The sequence below is a fragment of the Chiroxiphia lanceolata genome, chromosome 25, assembly GCF_009829145.1.
Source record: "Chiroxiphia lanceolata isolate bChiLan1 chromosome 25, bChiLan1.pri, whole genome shotgun sequence".
Taxonomy (NCBI): domain Eukaryota; kingdom Metazoa; phylum Chordata; class Aves; order Passeriformes; family Pipridae; genus Chiroxiphia; species Chiroxiphia lanceolata.
This window is the reverse complement of record NC_045661.1, coordinates 4,551,309-4,558,225: the sequence shown is the minus strand read 5'-3', so window position 1 is coordinate 4,558,225 and position 6,917 is coordinate 4,551,309.

The following is a 6,917-nucleotide window of genomic DNA, read 5'->3' as shown; positions in this document are numbered from 1 at the left end:
AAGGCAGGCTGAGGGCACTTGGAGAGCAATCCCATAGGAAACAGATGCCCTGACACAGCAGCAGGACACAAGAGCAGTGGCACCCACCTGCCTGTCACCACAGGAGGGATGGAGGGAGATCAGGGACACAGGGTGTTCTGAAGCAAAGAAAAACATGCAATTGGAGCAGAGTGCCACCTGTGCTCTTCAGTAGCCTTAAAGCAGCGGAGCAAAGTAACAAATCTGCTTTAAATCTGCTCTTTCCTGTACCTGACACAATGGGGCTAGAGAAAAATGGAGCTGCTGCTCACTCAGGACTGCCAGGTTATGGAGACTGATGTTGTTTCACCACTGACATAATGGGATTGCAATTGAAAGTGTCTCCTGAACGCATTTGGTAACTCCAAACACGTGTAAGACTTGGCTTTTCTTCAAAAAGCCCTGAAACTGGTGACTTATTTCCTCAGAAAAGATGGAGAGGGACTTTTGACAAGGACATGTCATGATAGGACAAGGAGGAAGGGCTTTAACCTGCCAGGGGGCAGGTTTAGATGGGATATTGGGAAGGAATTCTTCCCTGTGAGGGTGGGGAGGCCCTGGCACAGGTTGCCCAGAGAAGCTGTGGCTGCTCCATCCCTGGAAGTGTCCAAGGCCAGGTTGGGCTTGGAGCAAACTTGGACCAGCAGAAGGGGTCCCTGCCCATGGTAGGGGGTGGAACAAGATGATCTTTAAGGTCACTTCCAACCCAAACCAGTCTGGTATTCCATGATTCTTAAAGCAGTCTTGGAGCTGACCTTCCTTCCACAGACTGATAGCAATTAAAGCAATTCACACCAAGAATCACAGCAGAGCAAAGGGGGAAATCTGCTGACGGGATTTTAAGGAAAGAAGGAAACAATTACAGGATTGCTGCTCAGCAAGAACTCCCTGGATTATGAACAAGATCTCACATGATCAAACCTGTCCCACAACACTGCAAGAGAAGGGATGAGGGACTGAACAGACAGGTGACATCACAGCCCAGCTTACACTCCCAAAATGCTGCTAAAGGCACCCAAACCAGCTCATTCTGCTGTTGTTTCCACTGTATCCAAGGAATGACAGGACCATCCATATTTGGCTAAGTTACTTTCCTTTGTGATAATTGAAATTATAATATGCATGATGATTCAAGACTGTAGTTCAGCATGGAGGGTTCTGCAGTGGAATGGACTTGAGAGCCCTGCTCAGCTATTTGTGTAAGGTGACAATAACTGAAAAACCTGTGAGGAAGGATCTCTACAAACCAACTTTTGTTCTGCTGCTTTGCAGCACATTAATTTCTCAAGAGCACCTCTGGTACCCACAGCTCCTCCACTGCTTTTGAAACAAAAGCTACTCACTGTGTGCTGAATTCTCTTCCTTCTGTTTAAGAAGTCTACCAATTTATGTATTTGAGCTTGACAACCAACTGCTTTCCTGAAGATAAAGTGCCTTCATTTCTTCTTAAAGTCTTCCTTATAAACATAATGATTGAAAACAATTGTGGCTAAGAAAAAAGAAAGCTACTTCATGTAAAATAAGATCAGCCAGAGGGGCTGCTATGGAACAGATTTATTGGAAGAATGGCACAGACACACACACAGAATCACCAGAATAGTTGGAAGGGACCCACAAGGATCATCGAGTCCAGCTTTTAAGTGAATGGCCCATATGAGGATTGAACCTATTGCAAGGATCTGAAATTGTCTTTGGGTCCTGAGGAAAGAAAAGCAAGATCCTTATGTTTGAAAAGCAAATCAGACCAATTTAGTTTCACCTTTAGCCGAATGCCACAGGCACGACACCCACAATTTCACTCCTGCTCCGTTGGTCTGACTAAGGAGCACAGGTTAAATTTTGCCTGGAGGAAAACAGATCAGTCCCTGGAAGGATGAAGGTGTGGATCATAACCTAGGACTCATCCTCTCATCACTGCTGATATTAGTTTTGGTTTGTTGGGTTTTTTCTGTCGAGGGGGGAGGGGAATGACGACGACATACACCCAAAATCCCACTGGTTACTCAGTCATTCCAACTGCTGAGGGGATGCCAAAAGCCTGGAATGCCAGAAATCCCATTCTAACGCCTGGACCTGCAATCAGGTTGCACTTCACTGGGCTTGGCCTTGACTATTTTCACTTCAGCTGGAATACAGACAGGAAACGTTGACACTGAGGAGGGATGGTTTACATAACAGTCGTGCTTTCCCTCTCCCTTTCCTTTCATCCCTTACAAGACACTGCTGCTCCACTCTCTAATCCCTTGTTCAAACATGCAATTAAAAAGAAGCCACACCCTTGTCAGCTCTCCTTCAGTAAGCAACACCTCTCAGGAGAGCAATTACAGGCGCTCAGGGAATTTACTTGCAGGGCTTGGAATCACTGGGTGTTGTGTTTTCACTTTTCTCAGTCTGTCTTCCTGAGGAATTCTTTGCTCTGGACAAGTCAGCTTCTCTGTGCCTGCAAATAAACTGTTCTGATATGGCATCTCCAGTGTGATATAAGACACTGGACCTGACATGCAACCTTGAATCCCAGCACTTGGTCAGTAAAAGCATTGAGGATTGAACATTGACACTTCAGTATTGCCCTTCAACCAAGCTGCTTTTTTATGAAGTGAAAAAACCCAGCAAAATCTAAGGATGAATGTAGCCCAAAGCAGAACAAAATCTGGAATAATCACTACAGAGCAGTTTAATACATAGAGAAAACAATCCATCATAACACCTGGACACAGGGCTGAAACTGAGAAAATACAAGACAGAACTATCCAGCTTCCAATCTCCCCAGGAGACAGTATCCATTGGGTTTAGACAGCATAAGGGAATCATGACAGGACCAATATCTCATCAGAAAAATAGATATTTCTTTGGTTGGTTGGTGTTAGAGAGCAAACCAGCTCCATAATGGTTTGAAGACATGGTGGCATTACCTGCACACCTTGGTGCTGATGCTCAGAGATGGACTCTGAGGCCTCAGAAAGGGCTTTGCAGGTTGGAGTCTGACTTGAGCATTCCTAATTTCTCCAGGACAGAGTTATCTGACCTCTTTCCTATGTGCCCAATTTTACAGCAGATCCCAGGCACTGGCCTCAGATTACCAGATAAAATATTGAGTCCTTATCCTCCCACTGCCAACTCTTCCTGCAGGGATTATTTTTACTTTAACAATTTAGCAAGCACTTCCCAAGTGTTCTTTGAGTTTTCCTTTATGTCCTTCCAGACTTCAAACAGCACCAAACACTTCCCAGTGGAATCGTAAATTCACAGATTTTGGAGGGTTTCCCTAAACTCTCCAAGACATGAAGAGGAATTATGAAGCTGCCAAGTTTTATTGGGCATCTTTGCTGTCTGAGTGGTGGGGACACCACAGTCTGACTGCAATTCAACTCACTGGGATGGGAGTAGGAGGTTCTTCCATTGTGTTTCTGCCAGACTGTTCCGGAGGACAAATTTTTCTTGCTTTACACCAAAAGAAAACAAAAAACCCCTCAAAACTGCTCACGTGTAAATCAGAGAAATGGATTAATGCTTTAAGTGCAAATGGCCTTTTCTTTTGAGGCACTAAATAGAATATTGCCAGCCAGTTACAGCACAAACCCCACCAGTCCTTCTCTGCAAACTGGTGCTTCTCTTCATCCTCAGCTTTGGTGACTGTGCGGAGGCTCCTCCTGCCTGGAAAAGACAAGCCTGTACCGAGTGCACTGACTCATGGATTGTCTCTTTTTTTATCTCCTCTATTTACATAATCCAGCACACACAGTGGCCCCTCTGGAGGCATTTAGCAAGATCTTGCCCTCGAGGTTGTGATCCAACACAGTGTGATCGCTGGAGGAATGAATCACCCCGTTGTAAAGCCCTGCAGTAACATCCAGCCCAGGTACCACCTCCAGCCTGGGATGAACAGGGCGCAGATGCTCGTGGCATCTCCACCAGAAACACATCTGCTGTTGTTACTGCTCAGATGTGTCCTCTGGGGATTTTGTTCCATTTCCCTTTTTCCTCCTGAATCATTTGAGTTGGTTGGATTCCAATTCTACTGCGCGGAGTCCAACTCCGAGAGCAAGTTAAGCTGTGGAAGGAAGGAAGGAAGGAGCATGCACAACCCCAATTCCCTTGTGAGAGGTCTATTAAGCAATAAATAACAAGCCTTTTATTACAGGTTCTAATTAAAATAGAACTTGTTTGATTTAGGAATTAAAACCATGCACTCACTCCAAAATTTGGTTGGATCTGTTGCAGTAACATTCAAACTCTGTTTGTAGGAAATTGTCCATGTCACCAGCTCCAGAGGATGGCTTTGGTTCTAGGTTCTTCACACAGACTGGAACTCAAATTTCTAAAAACATGTGCATTCCAAGCCCTCAGACACCACGAGATGACATTTTAAGTGGGGTGGAATGTTCTGATCACAGGAAAGAGCTGCTCAGCAGGTAAATAACAAATGAGTGCATTCAATTTGCTAAACAGCATCAAACCTATGACTGTAAGACCCAAGTTTTCATACTGTTTTCTCACACAAGGTTCAGAACACTTTTCAGAAAGTCATGAAAAATATTTTCCTATTAAGGTAGCAAAAAAAGTAGGGAGACAGATTTTGCACGAATTTTTCAGGAGCTTTTACGTCAACTGACAACAATTATAAGAAATTTTTAGCCACAAATGTTGTTTAGCAAACAGCAAAACTGGAGGCTTTGTTAAAAATATTCTGAATCAGAACAGCTGCAATGAGCTAAGATGAAGAACTGAAGGTGACCAGAATGGAAAATTGTGTGAAAAGTCCCTTGTCCTCCATTAGCTTCCTAAAACTATAAATCAGAATGGACAAGGAAAACAAAAAAAAAAACCATTTTGGCATCCCATAAATAAATTTAAGTGATTTGCAACATAGGAAAAGCAATATCTAATGGGAAAGTGCTGTTCTAAACTGGGACTGTTTACTGGTGAGGGATGGAAACCCAGTTCTCTCGTTTTAGGGAGACAAGAGTTCTTGAAGTTCCCTTTCAAAGTGCACTCCCAAAGCAGGTCCCTGCAGCCAAACACAACAAACTTCTCAGGGCTATTGTTAGGCTGAAGCAAACAACTTCTCAGATGTCTGAGTGAAGCAAGTTATGAGAGCAGCCAAAATCAGAGCACTCCAGCACCAACACCATTTCCAACGTGCAGCTCCTGCAGAGTTATTTGCCAACTACACTGTTAGAGTTTAATACACACAACTGAGCCACAGGCAAAAGCCAGACAACACACAGCTACTTTTTGCCACAAGGCCATGAGCTGATGCAGAAAACTCATCTATGACAGACAAAATCTTCATGTTCCAGCCCTTGCCACATAAGGACAGTGACCTTCACATAATGCAGCTCACTCTGCATTGAGGGGACTGTCACAATTAATGACCAATTGCTGACACAGGAAAGAGGAAAAAAAAAAATAAACCTTTGGTTTACTTGCTCCTGACAACCTTCTGTTGAAGTTTTTATGCTTCCTCCTTGTTCCTGCTGTAAAATAGTGCCCAGAGCCAGGAGAACTGTGGGAATAAACCTTCTAGGAAAAGTTAAAGGCTTTCTGTTGTGTCCTGAGTGGACCCAGTTACTGTGATTCTGATTTCCACAGCCAGCACAATGGCACTGTGAAAATTAAGGCCATACATTTCAGGAGTATCAATCATGGAATACTGTAGGTTGGAAGGGACCTTAAAGATCATCCCATTCCACCCCCTGCCATGGGCAGGGACACCTTCCACCAGCCCAGGTTGCTCCAAGCCCTGTCCAACCTGGCCTGGGACACTTCCAGGGATGGAGCAGCCACAGCTCTGGGCAACCTGTGCCAGGGCCTCCCCACCATCACAGGGAAGAATTTCTTCCTAATATCCAATCTAAACCTACTCTCACTCAGTTTAGAACCATCCAATTAAGTTACATCAGGAGATTTAACTTTCTGAAATTGGGTGAGGATGGGGTGCCAGCAACTCCAGCTACAACCAACCTGAAAACTTCCTTCAAATTTACACTGGATTGCCTCTATTTCTGCAAAGTTTTAAAGACATTACAGTTCCTAATTTTCTGATTTGTTTGAAAATAACCAGACTTTTGGCTGGAGAATTTAAGATACAGACTGTCTAATCTACAATGGATTTGGAATGGACTGAAACAAATATTTATCTTATCTTCCCTAAACTCAGATCACCTTCAGCTTTATCACACTGCTTAGACATTGTGTAAAGTGAGTGAACAGATGATTCACTGGTGATTAATAACTCCCAGTGCAGCTGTCAAGCAAGGCTTGAACACCGACCTGGGAACATCAAAGCCATGTGAGGGCAAACAGGGAGAATCCAATAGATGAGATTTTGCAAACTGGGTCTGCTCTTGGCTCCTTGGCTGAATAATGATGTTGATTTGTAATAGTTTATTCCTGATGTTCATAACAACCAGTCATTCTGCAGACAAAGTATCCAGGAGTTATCTTCCCATCGATCAACAAAGTCCGGGTTTGTGTTAACTAGTTGGAACAGGATCTCCTGTTTGAGCACCAGAGGTGATTCAACAAACATTTCATACTGTTGCTTTCTCAGCATCACCCAGTCCCTGGTCTGTTTTAGCCAATTTTCTCCATCCCATTCTTATCTCTGCTTTATTTTCACAAACTACTTTTTTTTTGTGCTCCGGATCTTGCTTATTAATATGATTTTTAAAACGTTCCTCAACAGCAGCAACTCTCATTCTATTTTTCCTGGTTTTCACAATACTTACCTGCTTTGCACCTAGTGCCATAATCTTCATTTTCTGTTTTGCTGCCTGTTTGTTTCCCAAATTGTCACCCAGAAGATGCTGTGCCTCACCCACCAGGCAGGTGACCATGCACAGGGTGCCCAGTCAGTCAATCTGAGCCTTCAAAACAGGTTTTATTCCTTTCCTAAA